The following is an 18576-nucleotide window of genomic DNA, read 5'->3' on the forward strand; positions in this document are numbered from 1 at the left end:
TGTTTCAAGCTTTCGTATCTAGCTACTTACTAATATTTTAAGCCTTTAAGTTTTCTGTATTTCAATTATTTTTTTATTTTTATGGGGAATATTCTATTGTACTCAGGGCTTTACTCCAGTTTTATGCTTAGGGATCATTCCTGGTGGTATTCGGGGAACCATATAGGTACCAGGGATCAAGCCCTAGTCAGCTAAGTGCTGTACTACCACCCTGGCTGCTACTGTCTTTTACTTTTTTGTTTGTTTGTTTTTTGGCCACACCTGGCAGTATTCAGGGGTGACTTCTTGCTATACACTCAGAAATTACTCCTCGCAGGCTTAGGGGAACCATATGGGATACAGAGGATCAAACCTGGGTCAGCCTCATGCAAGGGTTGGCCTTACTCATTGTGCTATTGCCCCTGCCTGTCTTTTCCTTTTTATCAACAGAAGATCAATATAAGCTTTGAAACTTGAAAATTTTCTAAAACATTAACACTTTGAATTATGGAAATAATAGTATTTATTTTAGTAATAATATTTAATAATTATAATACAATATCTATTACTAATATTTAATAATAATTATTATTTTAATAATAATATTTATTTTGCCACAGGTTTCAAAATTGTCTTGTATTAGCCAGGTGAAACATATTACTGTGCTACTAATTTGAGGTCAACAGACTATGCAAGATTTCTTTCCACCTTCCCCTTTTCTGACAATTCCTTATTCCCCATGATTTCTCTCAGTTCTTCAGCAAACTCTTCCACATACGCACAAATCAGGTCTTAGAAAGTCCCTATGAAACTGATTAAAGGGAGATTGCATATTCAGCTTTATTGGACTATGACAATGGTTGGCAACCTGCGGCTCGTGAGCCACATGCGGCTCTTTAAACTTTTAATTTGGCTCTTCTGTGTGCTGGGCGGCCGCTCCAGGAGTCAGGACTCTGCTCCTAGCCTTTGTCAGTGTGCGCCCCATGTGCAGCCCCTCCCCTCCCCCCATGGCCAGCTCCAAGAGTGTAAGATGATACCCAGTATCAACCCTAAACAGAGGTGTTTCCCCAAGGTTATCCTTTCTTTTTTTTTTTTTTTTTTTTTTTTGGGCCACACCCTGTGACGCTCAGGGGTTACTCCTGGCTATGCGCTCAGAAGTTGCTCCTGGCTTCTTGGGGGACCATATGGGACGCCGGGGGATCGAACCGCGGTCCGTCCTAGGCTAGCGCAGGCAAGGCAGGCACCTTACCTCCAGCGCCACCGCCCGGCTTAAACCTCTTCCTTTGATATGTAAAAGTCCACTGAATATGTACTTGTGTCTCTCTCTCTCTCTCTTGACCTGAAGCCTCCTGGTATTGAGAATTGGTTTTAATAAAGAAAGAGGTGTTCTAGCTTTTTGGGCTAGAGGCAGAGAGTACAAGGTAAAAGGCCATGGACTCCATGATCATCCTTTCCTGACTAGCTTGGTTTATTATTTCTTTCCTGCTACCCTGCTTCTTCAGACCAGGTTGGGTGGGGTTTAGAAATACAGTGCCTGGAATGAGCTTAAAACACATATTTTATTTTGCACAAGAGTGGGCATCTTCCAAGAAGGAATTCTCAACCCAGAGTTTTCTTTTTCGTGGATTCTCATGTTCAGAGTACTCATGATTAAAGTTGTGAGCTAATGCCCTTAAATGCTGGTTTTCATATTGATCACGACTTTCTGCATAATATAAGTGCCATCAGATTTTTTTTTGCAAGAGTGGAAACATTTCAATATCTCCTCAGACACAGCTATCCCAGAATCAGATTCTTTTTTGAACACATCCATTTTATGTCTCACTGTAAAAACTACTTGTGAAACTCCCCTGCAGAGAAATATTAAATTCATAGAGAAAATGAACAATGCCTGCCAAATACACAAGCTTAGCTACCCATTCCTTGTCCAACTGGGGCTGTACAAAGTCAGAGTTCTGCTCTCACAGGAACTGCACTACTTCTTCCCTCTTGCCCACAAGGCAAGAGAGCACCCTTCCCCTGAACAGCCACTTCACTTCTTCATGGAGAAGATGCTAGTTGTGGGCATTCATGCTCTCACCCAGGGTAGTGAATAGCCTGGATTTGATCACAATTGTGAATTTCACAAATTTTCTTTACTGTGTCATCTGTCACAGAGTTTAGTTCAGCAGGGAGTTTTTTTGAATCCAGTCTATCATACAATGAGTGGATACAATGTAAGGGTGTGCAACTTCTGTTTCTTGTGACTACACAGAAACACTGAGCCATGCACAGTGCATCATCTGTACATACATCAACAAATCAGATTATTATTCTGAGTGAAATGAGTCAGAAGGAGAGGTGTAGACACAGAATAATTATTTGTGGCATATAAGAATAATAAATGGCAATATGGTAATAATATCTAGAGAAAATAGGGATGAGGGACAGGACTAGTACATGATAGAAAGCTTGCCATAAAAAGTAGTAAGTTCAGTTAAGAATAGAGACAAGTACATTATGACATTGATATTTGGAATATATCACTCTGGACAAGAACTGGATGCTGAAAAATGGATAAGTGACATGCATGGTACCCTTTAATTAACAATATTGCAAACCATGGTGTCATAAAGGAAATTTTCAAACCTCAGTGTCATAAAGGAAAAGAGAGATAGAGAGAAAAAAGCAAAATGCCTGCCCCTGACATAGGCAGAGGAGGGTGAAGGGGAAGGAAACAGGGACATTGGTGGTGGGGAAAGTGCACTGGTGAAGGGTGATGTACATTCTATGATTGAAACTTAAGTATGAATAATTTTGTAACAAATATGCTTAAATAAAAATTATTTTAAAATGTTTCAGGCACTCTACCATAATTCCTTTATAATATGATATCATATGCCTTTAACAAAGTGCCGTTTTTGTTTTTGTGTGTATTTTAGTTTGGTTTCTTGCAGCACACACTAAAGTGTCAATAGATTTTTTTTCTTTCAGTGAAATCACTACTTTTCTCTGGAACACTCTCCTTGCTTTTAAAGATTGTTAAAAGGTTTTTCTCTTTTTACCTGTTTCAACTCCATATTGTAGGGCTCAAATTTTCAACACAAAAGTCACATGAAAAAATGCTCCTCGTCACTAATCATCAGGGAGATGCAAATCAAAACAACAATGAGATACCACCTCACACCATAGAGATTGGCGCATATCACAAAGAATGAGAACAATCAGTGCTGGCAGGGATGTGGAGAGAAAGGAACTCTTATCCTCTGTGGGAATGCCGTCTAATTCAACTTCTATGGAAAGCGATATGGAAATTCCTTCAAAATCTGGAAATTGTGCTCCCATTCGACCCAGCTATTCCACTCCTAGGGATATACCTTAAGAACACAAGAATACAACACAAAAAACCCTTCCTCACACCTATATTTATTGCAGCACTATTCACAATAGCCAGGCTCTGGAAACAACCAAGATGCCCTTCAACAGACGAATGGCTAAAGAAACAATGGTACATATACAAAATGGAATATTATGCAGCCGTCAGGAGAGATGAAGTCATGAAATTTTCCTATACATGGACATACATGGAATCTATCAAGCTGAGTGAAATAAGTCAGAGGGAAAGAGAGAGAGGCAGAATAGTCTCACTCATCTATGGGTTTTAAGAAAAAGAAAAGTCATTTTTGCAACAATCCTCAGAGACAATGAGAGGATGGCTGGAACTTCCAGCTCACTTCATGAAGCTCACCACAAAGAGTGGTGAGTGCAGTTATAGAAATAACTACACAGAGAACTACCATAATCATGTGAATAAATGAGGGAACTGGAAAGCCTGTCTGGATTACAGGTGGGGGTGGGGTGGGATGGAGGGAGATTTGGGACATTGGTGGTGGGAATGTTACACTGGTGAAGGGGGTGTTCTTTACATGACTGAAACCTAATCACAATCATATATGTAATCAAGATGTTTAAATAAAGGGAAAAATTTTATTGCAAAAAAAAAGATACAAATGAATGCTGGGGATTAAACCTGGATCAGGTACATGCAAGGCAAATGCTCTCCTCTTTGTGCTATCACTCCAGCCCCCCAAATGGAACGTTTTAAAGTGATGCAGTTTTTCAAGATAGTAGCAAAGAACTAATATTCAAATGTCAATTGTTTAATAAGAAATGTAGTTATGTAAATCAGATACATTAACATTCACACAATGCTTAGGTGGATGAGTTAGTGTACCTGTTATAATTTAGTGAAAATCTTTATTTCCTAGGGTATCCTTAAGTCTTTTCAAAGTTTATTTGTTCCAAGATTGGTGTTTTTGTTATTATTATATTTGAATCTTTCCCCATTCACTAACCAATATGTTTATTCAGTTATGTGAATAGCTTTGATCTGAGAGTACCAAGATAAGTTTCCTGAGACCTGATAACTTCTTTCCTTAGGTGGAAAATATTTTCCGATAAACACAAAGTGCTATTTTGGAGCATAATGTAACTACTTTCCTTTCTCACAAATATTCTGCTCTAATGACTCATAACACTCAAATAAACTGAAATTTATAGTTAGTAAAAGTTGATTAATTTAAAATGATCCAGTAGAGGTTTTATACAATCTAAAATTATCAAACATCTTAAATTTATTCTACTTTCTGTCTGAGTTCTCCTCAAGTGACAGAATGACTATGATACTAGATATTTGTTCCTTTCAAATACCTTTTTAGTTAATAATGTAAGTATATCTACTAAAATGATTAAGTTGAATATATACCTCACTTTCTTCATCTCCAGTAAACAAGAAATAAAGGAATATTCAAATATTCTAGAAAAAATAAATGCCATTGTAGTGAATATGATGGTGACAACAGAATCGATACCCAATCTGCAACATGCTAGACACAGAGGGGACCACTTATAATAGCAGCCTGGGGGTAAGAGGGGGATATAGTATGCATGCTGTGAATAGGGGTGGAGGGAGGACAACATACGTAGTGGGAATGCCCCTGATTCAATGTTGCTATGTACCTAAAATATTACTGTTAAAGATTTTTAATCCACTTTGGTCCAAATAAAATTTTTTTAAAAATAATATAGAAATATTACATTGGGTCTGGAGCAATAATATAGACAGTTGGATGATTGTCTTTAATACAGCTCATCTGACCTGGGGTTTTATCCTTAGTACCCCATGTGGCCCTCTAAACACACAAGGGTGACCCCTAAGTGCAGACCCAGGAAAAAGCCCTGAGCACAATCAGGTGACCACCCACACCCCCAAAATATTCTACATTGGCATTAAGCATCTGACTACAATTTAATTTTATATTAAAATATTCTAACATTGGTGATGGGAATGTTACACTGGTGAAGGGGTATGTTCTTTACATGACTGAAACCCAACTACAATCATTTACAATCAAGGTATTTAAATAAATATATAATAAAATATTCTCAAATGATTCAAATTGAAGATACTATTAATATTCCAATGAGGACTAAAATTAAGGTTTAACAAAGAAAGTATTTTGGGGGCCGAAGAGATAGCATGGAGGTAATGCGTTTGCCTTGCATGCAGAAGGATGGTGGTTCGAATTCCAGCTTCGCATATGGTCCCTCGAGCCTGCCAGGAGTGATTCTGAGAGTAGAGCTAGGAGTAACCCTTGAGCGCTGCCTGGTGTGACTCAAAAACAAAAACAAAAAACAAAAAACAAATAAACAAAAAAAAAGTCTTTTTAAAATGGACTGATATTTTTTGGTACACTCCCTTTCCCTGTGCAGCTGAATGACAGGTCCTTCTCTATCCCAAGATTTTAATTTAATTATATTTTATATGTTGTCAACATCCAGCAGTGCTTAAGGCATTCTCCTAGCTCTGTACTAAATGATCAGTCCTGATAGAACTCAAAAAACTATGTTGTGCTCAAGATTGAAGCCAAAACTTGGTGGGCAATGCATAAAGAAAACACTTTACCCACTATACTATCTTTCCAACTCTCCAAGATTTTTAACTTCTGCAAAATATGAAATATACTTTATCCAGAAGGAAAAATTATGTGTGTGCCAACTTTTGTACTCCAGATAGGAAATTCGAAGTATTTTCTGGGGCCAGAGCACAGCAGGGAAGGCATTTGCCTTGCTTGCAATGAACCTGAATATGATCCCTGGCATCCAGTAAAGTCCCCAGAGCCTGCAAGAAGTTATCTCTGAGCTCAGAGCCAGGAGTAACACCTGAGTGCTTCTGGGTGTGGCCCCCAAACAAGCAGACAAACAAAAAGAAGTATATCCCAAATGATCCTAACACATCTAATTAGCCAAGAGGAAAGAACAGTACAAAATGATTGATACTGTAGATTCTTTGATTGAAAAGTCCTGAGACAGTAAGCCATATGTTTACACATGAAGTTTTTTAAACTATGTATTTTCCTTTAAATCTTAAATAGCAAACCAGGTTCTTAGAATAGAATAGATTTTAGAGCAAAGATAATAGAGCAAAGATTTTAGGAGATAAAAAAGGGAAAAAGATTCTGAAAGCAAAAAAAGAAAAAAATATTTTATAAGAGGACTGAAAGAAAGAAATGGTTTGAATATCACAAAGACAACAATGGAAAGTAGACACCAACTGCATAATAAATCATAACATGATGGTAAATTATTTTCTGCCTAAAATTCTAGAAACAACAGATTATCAACTAAATGTGAGGTAAAATGAAGTCATCATTAGCCATTGGAGGCTATTCACCATGAAAATGAAGAAATGAGAAGAGAGGGATACAAACACAAATACATAGGTAAATAGGATCCAAAACAAACATACAATAAAACAGAGACAAAGGTGAAATGTTTTCCTGTATAACAGAACTCTAGCAAACTCAGAAGTGAATCTAAAAAAAAAACTCAGAAGAGTTTGAGCTTACTGAGGCTTTAAAAGACCTCCTAAAGATTGAACAGGATAGGAACAGCTATTTAGTGCAGCTGGTATTTATAGTGCTGATATACATACATATGTATATATATACTGTATATATATATATATATATATATATATATATATATATATATATATATTACAGTCCTGATTGGGTCATATCCCTGGCACTGCATATCCTTAAATACTACTAGGAGTGATCCAGAGCTTGAAAGCAGAAATAAGCTTTAATATACATAAACATATATATGTTCATATACATATATATGTATATAATAGCTATATGTATATGTGTATATGTTTGTACACACATATATAAATATATACATATAAATATATATAATCATATATATAAACACACACATATATATAAACAGTGATTGATGAGCTAAGTCCACATTCTGGTCTATAAAATAAAGCATAAAATATTTTTAAGTATATTATAGTCAAAAAGATCCTAGAAAAGAAGGCAAGAGAGAGCACAGTGGCAGGGCATTTGCCTTGCATGCGACCAACCCAGGACAAACGGGGGTTCGATTCCCAGCATCCTATATAATTCCCCAAGCCTGCCAGGAGCAACTTTTGAGCACAGAGCCAGGAGTAACCCCTGAGTGCCACAGGGTGTGACACCCCCAAAACAAAAACAAAAAAAATATCCTAGAAAAAAATAAAACAACACAGCAAAGTGGCTGGCTACAAAATTAATACACAAAATATGGATGAATTTCTTTATAGAAAGACATGAAAGAGTACACCCCATATAAAATAGTGTCAAAAACCTTCAAGTACCTAAGACTCAACTTAATAAAAACAAATGAGAAAACTATATATATAAAAAAAGAGAGGTGGGAATGCTGCCTTGTTCAACCCCTATGGAAAACTGTTTGGAGGGTTCTCACTAAACTCGGAATTGATCTGCCATATGACACAGCAATACTGTTTTTGGATATCTATTCTCAGAACAAAAAGCATGTCTGTAGAATGTAATTTATTGCAGCACTCAGCATTATAGCTAAGTGTTGGAATCAGCATAGATATCCAAGAACATACACATTAATCATGCAGATGTGATATATATATTTATTTATAATGACATACTACATAGCTATTGTATCATAGTACTGCTGTAGTCATGCAATTCCCTGCAACATGGCTGGAACTGGAAGGTATTATGTTAAATAAAGTAAGCCAGAAAAAAAGGATAAATACAAAATGATAGAACTTATATGTGGTATTTAGAGTAACTGCATAAAGAAATGCAGTTACTTTGTTGGGGTTTGTCAAATACACTCTAGGACCCAGAATATAGTGAAGAGAAAAGAAATTGAGTGGGGTGGTGGCAGGGGATGGACTCTGGGAATATTTGTGGAGGGAGGTGGACATTGGTGGTGGGATTGGTCCTGAAACATTGCATGTCTAAAAAACAATTGGATAACTTTGTAAATTACAATAGTTTAAAATTTAAATATTAAAATTAATGTTATTTTAAAATAATAGTAATACAATAAAGATATTATATTTAATATCAAAATCTAATGATATCCTGGAATGAGAAGTAAAAAGCAGTTGTAGTTAGTGGAGCAGTCTTATTAGTAAGTCTTGTCCTGATAAACTTCTAGGCTTCTAAAACTTGATAAAAAAAAAAAAAAACGGGGGCAGGAGAGGTGGCTCTAGAGGTAAGGTGTCTGCCTTGCAAGCACTAGCCAAGGAAGGACCACGGTTCGATCCCCCAACATCCCATATGGTCCTCCCAAGCCAGGGCAATTTCTGAGCGCTTAGTCAGGAGTAACCCCTGAGCATCAAATGGGTGTGGCCCCCAAAAAACAAAAGCAAAACAGAAAAATAAATAAAAAAACGAATGTATAAAGTCCTGGTTTTCCATAGAAATTTTAATGTCAAAGCATCTTTTTCATTACCCCCCACTCCTATATAGCTTATTAAGCAATATCTGTGATATTTCAAGAAATAATTCAATTTAGAAAATTATTTTTTGGAAGGGAAAATAACTGTAACAGGTTTAAATAAGTTGCATGTTAAATGTTTGGATGAAACTTTTAAACTTATACACAACTATATTTCAATTCTAAATTAATTTATTTAGTGTTTATACAAAGTATGTACTTTCTCCCAACTGCATGTTGTACTACCTAATTTTGTTAATCATGGTAAAGTATAAATTAAAAACATTTAAAATTACTCTGTTTTAATCAGATATTACAAACTATATGAATAACTGGTATTTATTTTTTGTGCAGAATGTTTTCAAAATAAACATTATGGAAAACACTTGCAGTGGATAAAGGAAATGCTAGCTGTAAGAACATACATTCTGTGACATGAATCATCTTTTGACTCACTAAAAATTCACATACTGATGAAAGTGGTATCTATTTGTACCATTTCTCCTTCTAAACATATGGTTAGAAAGTCTTACTCATCCTAAATTATCTAATCTAGGATGCTTCTAGAAAGAATCAAGTTCTAAATTATGTAAATTGTATTTGGAGTTTTTTGTGTCTATAATTAGTATAACTTGTTGAAGCTGTTGCCTTAAACATAGAAAACAAGATACCATACTGACGTTTAATTTGTCAATAGGTACCTTGATTTAAGAAATGTATCATAACCATATGTAAAATTTTTATACTTATTTAAGTGATTTTTGAATATGTCTATTCATTTCTATTCACACAACACTGCCTCTACCTTGATATCCCATTGTCATCCCTTTGTTTCCTCACTAAACAGGCAAGACCAAATTGTAATGGATAGATTAAAGCTTGGTGTGGAAGAGTGGGAATACATTTGAATTCAAGATTAAATTTTAGGGCCGGTGTGGTAGCACAATGGTAAGACATTTGCCTTGCATGTGGCTGACCCAGGATGGATGTGGGTTCGATCCCCAGTATCCCATATGGTCCCCGGAGCCAGGAGTGATTTCTGAGTGTAGAGCCAGGAGTAACCCCTGAGCATCACCGAGTGTGACCCCCCCCCCAAAAAAAAAAAAGAAAAACAACAATGTTTAAATTTTATTCTAGGGTTTCAAAAAAATCTAATAAATTTATGTCCTAGTTTTTATAAAATATTAAAAATATATTGGCTAGTATGTAAATCTTGTGAATAAGCTTGTGATCATTTCTAGAAATAAACTTCTACTCAAATGATAATGATTAGAGATTTTGGGAATCTCCAAATTTCTCCAATTTACAACAATGACAAATTAAATCTTTTTTAATTTTATTGTCGTCAAAGTGACTTACAAATCTTTCACAGTAATATTTAAGGCACATAGTGACAATGAATGAGGGGCATTCCCACCACCAGTGCTGTCCTCCCTCCACCTCTGTTCCCAGCATGCTTCCCACATCTCTCTCTCTCTCCTTTATGCTCCGTAATGCTTGTGCAACTGTTCCCCCTTGCACAGCTTGTGTAGATTGGGTATCGATACTGTTGTTGTTGACCTCAGATTTGGTATTCAAGTCTGATAATTTTTTATTTCCACCAAATGAACATACGACTGTCTGGTTTTGATACCATCCATTTTTCTTTCTCCAGTTATGAGGCTGATCAAGGTGATTCCAGTAATGTGGCTCTATTGGAGATATAAAAAAAGATATGGTAGAAGAAAAGAGAAAAAAAGGCAAACAAAAAGGAGAAAAACTAGGAGGAGACCGTGTGTTCTAAATATTCATTTAAAAGAAGAAAGTGAAAAAGGAAGAAAAAGGTAACAAAACAAAACAAGACAAAAAAACAAAAACAATAAGGGAGTAACAACAGAAGTACAAAAAGAATTGAAAAAAGAATAAACCAAAAACCAAGGTATTACTTTGGAGGTATTAAACACATAAAGGAAATATAGATTTCCCCCAATGAGTCTTTTGAAAATTAAAATTTTTTGAAAAAGCTATTTATAGACTGTTCTACCGACTTCCTCACAGTAAAATAACCCCCAAATAATTATGACCCCCCTTACTATTTGATTTATTATTAAAAAGTAATTTTTTTAGGGGCCAGAGCAATTGCAAGGCAGGTAAAGCATTTACCTTGCATACAGCTGACCCGGGTATAATCCCTGGCATCTTATATGGTCCCCCAAACCCACCAAGAATGATTCTCAAGTGCAGAGCCAGGAAGTAATCCCTAAGTACTGCCAAGTGTAGTTCAAAAAAGTAATTTTTCATAAATTTGCATCACATATAAAACAGACCTTGGTACTATCAAAAAGTAGATATTGATGAAGAAATAAAGTTTTGTAATATTTTTCTATACCTAGAGATGAATGAAATTATACCAGAGATGGTAGAGTGATAAAAAGACACATCAAGATCCATATATGAATTTAGCTGGTTAGCATTTTATTACTGCCTTTCCTCTCTTCAGACTAGACCTTTGGATTACACCCAACTGTATTCAGGGTTTAGTCCTTGCTCTACACACTAAGGGATCATCCTGGAGTTGTTCTAGGGACTATAAGCATTCCCAAATATCAAACTCACATTGTCCACATGCAAGGAAATTGCCCTGTCCTCTGTGCCATTTCTTTAACCCTCACTTTTAACTCCTCCATTGTATTCTGTTAACCTTCTGTTTCCTGTGAATAAAATCTCAATTTGTTCTAGGAGATAAAACTACTATTCTTAACATTTTGCACTAATATTAAAAAAAAAAGGTCATTATACATTGCAACTACAGTTTCTTAGGTCCTTACATATAATTTTTTCTATCCTAACCTTCTGAGTACTATAATTATTATATTTTATAGTTGATGATATTATGTCTTGAGAGGTTAATTAAAATTTTCAAAGTCAGACTACCAGCTGGAGCCAGATTCAATGAATGCCAACCCCTGTTTGTGTAACTTCCATATAATAGGCATCTGGTCATCCCAAAATATACTCCTTGCTTATAAGTCATCTTTTATATTGTGATTATTTTCTGAGAGCAAGACAAAAATTTCAAGTTCAGTCTTCTGAAAAAGAATTCCTTGCTACCCTATCTTCAGAGGATATCTTTTGGTTTGGTTCCATAATATTATTTCTACATCTCATCAATTTGAAACTCTTCCATTATGTCCAAATTTCTAAGGAATACTTGGCTTTTTAAACCCTGTTTTTACTGGAACCAACTTTTTGTATTTTGTTATCTGTAAGCATCTTTTGTGTTTTTTTGTTTGTTTGTTTTGTTTTGTTTTTCGGCCACACCTAGTAATGCTCAGGGGTTACTCCTGGCTATGTGCTCAGAAATCACTCCTGGTTTGGGGACCATATGGGACCCCGGGGGATCAAACCGCTGTCTGTCCTAGACTAGCACGTGCCAGCCTTACACCCTGTGCCACTGTTCTGGCCCCATCTGTGAACATCTTTGAGGTTGTGTTTTTAGACCCCTAATTAACACATTTTATTGCTTCTAAGTTAAGTTAAACACTAAGAGAGCCTGTGTCATCTCAATTTAAGATGAACTGGTAGATTATTTGAGAATATTCAATTATGTTGTTAAAACTGCAAAACAACTAATTTACATGTGCTATATAAGAAACCATGAGTATAGAAGTAGGAAAATTTATAGCATAGGCTACATATGCTTAGTAAATAAACATAGCTTGTCAGATTTAGATTATGTGTTGCTTATAAACAAAGAGGGTGGTAAATTTATATTATGAGCATGCTCCAGCCAAAACATAGAAGAAGGTATCAATAGTTCTTTAAAGGTTTTCTATATTTTATTTGAACTTCTTGTTTGCTATATTTTTCCTACTGTTTATATATCATTTCTCCATACCTAGACTGGGAGACCTTAGAAAGTAGGCATCCTTTGTGCTTAGAACATTTGGCCTTCAGAGCTCCTACCTAAAACAACTTAAGAGCTTAATAGATAACGGCATAGCCTGGATATCTTAGCTGCTGGTTAGCTGTTTTTCTTTAAATGTTATTTTCCTAAATATGTCCATGTGTGGATTGTGAATAACTGATAACAAAAAAATTAAAAATTGATAAAGGGCAGAAATAAACGTGTATATTGCCCAGATAGTTTAGAAAACATTTTTCCTTTCACTAGAAACAAATGAAATTATTTAAAAACACTAATTCTAAGGCACTTTATACAGACTTTATGCTTAATGCAATAATAGTTGGGGGCCAGAGGTACAGTATCCTGGGTAAGTTGCTTGCTTGAACTTTGTTAACCTGGATTTAATTCTCAGGACTCTGTATGATTCCCAAGTTCTCAGGTAGTGATTTCTGAGTGCACTTAGGAGTAACTCTAAGCACAGCAAGATGTGGGTTCAAAACCAAAAAAAAAAAAAAAAATTAAAACAATGTTATAAAGGGAATATAACCTAGTAGAAAAAATATAAAAAAATTTAACTCTGGAGTCCCAGTACCAGATTTTGAAAGCTGGATTTGTAACTTACTAGATCTACAACCAGAATAAGCCTATTTTATTGTTGTCAACCTTCTCAGACATCCTCCTATATAACTAGTAAAATAAAAATGCTTTGTACTATATTTGACTAATGCAGGAAAAAAAGTATGCTAAAAGCTAGAAAAAGTGCTTAGAACAATGCTTGGCAAGTAGTAAGCTGTCAATATACTTTAGTTGTTATAAAAGCTGCAAATCCTACAGAGTCATTTTAAATAGATTTCTTTCTCTATAAACTGAAAAACCTTTCCTATAAAGATGACTTTCCTTTAAAAACCATTCTCATATACTCCATAAATAAGCATGTATTTACTGTCTTTTTGCACACACGCACTCTACTCACTCATTCACTCACTCATGTACACTCTCATTACTAATAAAAAGAAAAGCTGAAAATAATGTTAATGGTCATTAACTCTAATAACACTCCCTTTATGTTTGTTTTTCCCCCCATTGAGTTTATAAACCAATTTTGCACTCATTGCATCATTGAACTTTCACAATGGTTGCAATAAAAGAGGCTATTATTATTTTTTTATAAAAGGGGTGGACAGTACAAAGAAGTTTAAATATCTTGTTTGACTACCTGGAAATTACTTCTAAAACATCTTGATCCTGACTTTCTTTCTGTCTGTTGTCTGCCAAAGATTTCTAACAGTGGAATGGTTTCAAATCAATAGTTCTCAATATTCCATTCTCCATACTCTTGTTCTCTCAAAAATTTGTGGTATGCAGAGATGCCCCCCCCTTTTTAAATTTTACTAAAGATTTTATGAGTCTTTTCTGTCTTCAAGATGATCTTGAAGTGATGATGAAATACAAAGTAAGCCTCATATCATCTTCATGCTCACTCATTCACACCATGCTGTTTCAGCCAAGCGGAGAGGGAGCAAGAGAAGTTAGAGCAGTCTTGACTCAGAAGTACAGCACCTGAGTTTAATTCCTGTTTGCAATTTATTAGTGGTATGAAGGTAAGAACATTTCTTAACTACTCCATGGACTGAGTGGCCAACATTGCAAGATGAGGAGAATGAGGCTACCTACCTTATAAGGTTCTTGAAAATATTACACAATGTTCTATGTGTTAAAATATTCAAGAGAACACCTGACAAAATATATGTGAGATCCTATTATTACTATGTATGTCAAAACAGTTTTATTTGTCATTTATTTGGTATTATTGCAGCTGCCTAATGCAAACACTGTCACTGTGTATATCAAAATGAACACATTCCATGATAAGCAAATGCTTAAGCCAAAGTACCACTTTGCACCTCTAACCTAAGATCTTTGACTCTCCTGAGCAGCTTGCTCTGTATACTTTGAATGAAAATGAATATGATTAAAAATTGTTAAAATATGTATCTCCATAAGTCTGTTTCCTGACTTTTACCCTCATCACCATGAGCACCCTCCAGTTTCGCCTAAGGAAAAGGTTGTCATGGCAACGCTTACCACCCACAGTCAACAGTCAAATTTCATTTCTCAGATAGAACTATTAGAAAATAAATGGTCCTTGTAACACTCTTTGTGTTTATTTCGCTGCTAATTCGCAAAATCTCTTACCTGTTTGAAGCATTCATAAATGCAAAAATAAAAAACTGCCCTTTTAAACATTTGGACAACAATCTGCTAAATCAGGGTAAAAATATTCAAGTTTTCAACATTTTAAAAATAACGTTTTGTGTGTAAAAGCACAGTCATAAGCTACTTCAGTCATATTTTTGTTTAGACACTTGCTTATTATTTTATAATCAGAAAATGAAACAAATTGTCATTTATTTTAAAGAATTTTTTCTCTTGCTTTTATACAACTTAGGTAAAATTATAGAAGGGTTTATTTAACTATTTCATAATAAAATAAAAGAGATAGTGACTTTCTAATTCTTGATACCTTCCTCATAAAAATCAATCTCCATTCCCACAATTGAAAGCAGCGTATAATATATGTGCAGTGGCATTGACTAAGATCACAAAGCTCTAGGTATTTTTTGTTTTGTTTGTTTTTTGGGCCACACCCTGTAAAGCTCAGGGGTTACTCTTGGCTATGCACCCAGAAATCACTCCCGGCTTGGGGGACCATATGGGACACTGGGGGATTGAACTGCCATCCATTCTAAGCTAGCATCAGCAAGGTGCTTTACTGCTCTGAGCCACTGCTCTGGCCCCATCTAGGAAATTTTTAAGAGAGAAGATCAAGGAAGACATAATCCAGCCCTCAAACCCAGATATCACATAGAAATTATATTTATTCCATCTTATGCCTAACATCTAGCATTCTCTTACTGTGTTTTAATAAACCATATTCAACCTTAGCTCTCCTTTCTGTTGGAAGAAAGTTTTTTCCATGTCATAAACTCTTCTCTTTCTTCTCTCCTATCTTTGATAATAACCACCACTGGTAACTATTAATAAATAATATGAACAGTAATTAATAGCAGGTCAACTATTGAATAACATGCTAAATTTAAGAAAAGAATGTTTATGAAAAGATCTTACTAAAACTTTTTGGAAAAAGAATCAAGAATTTTGGTCAAAACAATTAAATTTATTTTATTTGTATTAGTTTCATTCACTAAACCTATATTTTTTCAGTTATTAGGTTATATCAATAAATTCATAAAATATTAAGAATCACATATATGTGAGCCAAATAAAACAGTAAACTTATAGGCAGATGCATACAAATTAGATGACATTTCAAAAGCCATCTTGATATGATATACATGATGTATAAGTATAATTTTATTTATTTAGCATCTCTTTTTTTAAGTAAGAGATGAACCTTGAATCTCAAGGAAAAAAAAATTTCCCACCATTGTTGGTGTGTTCAGTTTTCTATATCATGTGCTCCATGTTTTTGCTCGTTCCCTAAGCCGAAGTATAGGAAATTATGGTTCCAAAGGTTCTGCTCAGTCTCCATTATCAGAATTGGGCCTCTGTACTAAGAAATCTTGATTTTTGTAAGAGACCTGGGCTATAGCCTAGGGTAGGGTTTTCCTTAATGATCTCAAGGTATGTTCTGCCCAGTCACCGTTGTCAAAGTCAGTTTTCTGTAGTTAGCGCTCTTATTTTTCATAGTTCAAAGGACGATACATCTTCTGATTTCCACTTAGTGTTAGGTGATGTGATAGGACTTCCTGGTCTTAGGTCAAGTTTTCATTTCCTCGCTGTCCTCGTTGTCATATTAACACTGGCACAAGTATATCTCCCAATGCAGCTTAGGTCCTAGTGTTGTTGCATGGGTTTGTTTCAGTTCTACGTCTGGGATATGGGATTTGAGAATGAACTAACACTGTCCAATCTCGTGAGACTGAGTTGTATGTACATGACATATGTACAGGATGAGGGGCACCCTTGTATAAAAAAAAGTGTGAGTTCTTATTCTAGAAGATAAGATCTGTGTCTGAGTCCATGATTTCCTTGGGGATTCTTACAAAGATTCTAATTATCAGGTAAGGTTTTCTTTTAATACAGACATTATTCTATTTAAAGTGAGTAAATATTACAGACAAAATAATTGAAGCAGGGCCAGAGAGATAGCAAGGAGGTAAGGCATTTGCCTTGCATACAGAAGGACGGTGGTTCGAATCACGGCATCACATATGGTCCCCAAGCCTGCCAGGAATGATTTCTGAATGTAGAGCCAGGAGTAACACCTGAGCGCTGCCTGGTGTGACCCAAAAAATAAACAAACAGACAGACAAAACACCATATCCCAACCCGGATTTGTTATCTCCCCCTTATTTAACCCTCTTTACCTTCAGTTTTTAACTCGTTAGGCACCAAAACTGACCTTCTTTCCAACAGATCATCATCCAGTTCCTCAATGAAAGACACCCTCTCGATTCCTCATCTTATGTCTCAGCAAGAAACCACAATAAGCCTCCTGACTCAAGCTTGTGACCCCTCTCACCCCCATCAAATCGTTGCATGACGGTTGCATGATACCGGATTCAGCTGCAGCAAAACCCCCAATTCAAGGACACTACAGGACTCTGAAATGCTGCAAATCATATCTTAAACTCTAGACCAAAGTCTGTGGTATGAAAAAGTACCCCACAAGAATATCTCAGAAGACCTAATTGGGAGGTCTATCTTGCCTACATAAGCTTAATACCTTTATAATAATGTATCTTAAGATATGCATTCATAGACATAAAGATAGCCTCCCCCATCACTTTCTTTTTTCAAATACCATTTTTTCCTTTTTTCTCAATTTTCTTTTTTTATATCTCAATTTTATCTGTACATTCTATTTTTTATATATACATATTTTCTCTACCCTCATCAGTTTTAGTGCTACTTGGTACAAAAACTAAGAAAACGTCTTGCCTGGGATAAAAGCTCACCACACCACAGATACTGTATGTGTAGCCTGTCATCCTTACCCGGAATAGCACCAGCAATACAAAAGGACATCATACGTTTTTGTTTAGGCACAGTAAATAAGGGGAAACCATGGACTCAGACACAAGATCTTATCTTCTAAGGATAAGAACTCACATTTTTTACACAAGGGTGCCTCCCATCCTGGACATATGTTATGTGGATACAACTCAGTCTTCATGAGATTGGACAGTGTTAGTTCATTCTCAAATCCCACATCGCAGACGTAGAACTGAAACAACCCCCTGCAACAACACCAGGAACTAAGCTCTGTTGGGAGATATACTTGTGCCGGTGTTAATATGACAACGAGGACAGCGAGAAAATGACAACTTGACCTAAGACCAGGAGGTCCTATCACATCACCTAACACTAAGTGGAAATCAGATGTATCATCCTTTGAACTATGAAAAATAAGAGCGCTAACTACAGAAAACTGACTTTGACAACGGTGACTGGGCAGAACATACCTTGAGATCATTAAGGAAAACCCTACCCTAGGCTATAGCCCAGGTCTCTTACAAAAATCAAGATTTCTTAGTACAGAGGCCCAATTCTGATAATGGAGATTGAGCAGAACCTTTGGAACCATAATTTCCTATACTTCGGCTTAGGGAACGAGCAAAAACATGGAGCACATGATATAGAAAACTGAACACACCAACAATGGTGGAACAGTATCTCTAGATAGAACCTTAAAGACTCTAACCTAGGCCTTGTCCTAGGCTCTGCGCAAATACCAAGATTGCTTGCTACAGTGGCCTGATTTTCTCATTCACAACCAAGAGGAAAGGTTCCTGACACCACAACCCTGGGATATGGCAATGAGAAGGTATGGAGCCAGTGGTTGTTCCCATGACAATATGCTTCAAGTGTAGAGAAACCCTGAATCT

The sequence above is a fragment of the Suncus etruscus genome, chromosome 2 (genome assembly GCF_024139225.1).
Source record: "Suncus etruscus isolate mSunEtr1 chromosome 2, mSunEtr1.pri.cur, whole genome shotgun sequence".
Taxonomy (NCBI): Eukaryota; Metazoa; Chordata; class Mammalia; order Eulipotyphla; family Soricidae; genus Suncus; species Suncus etruscus.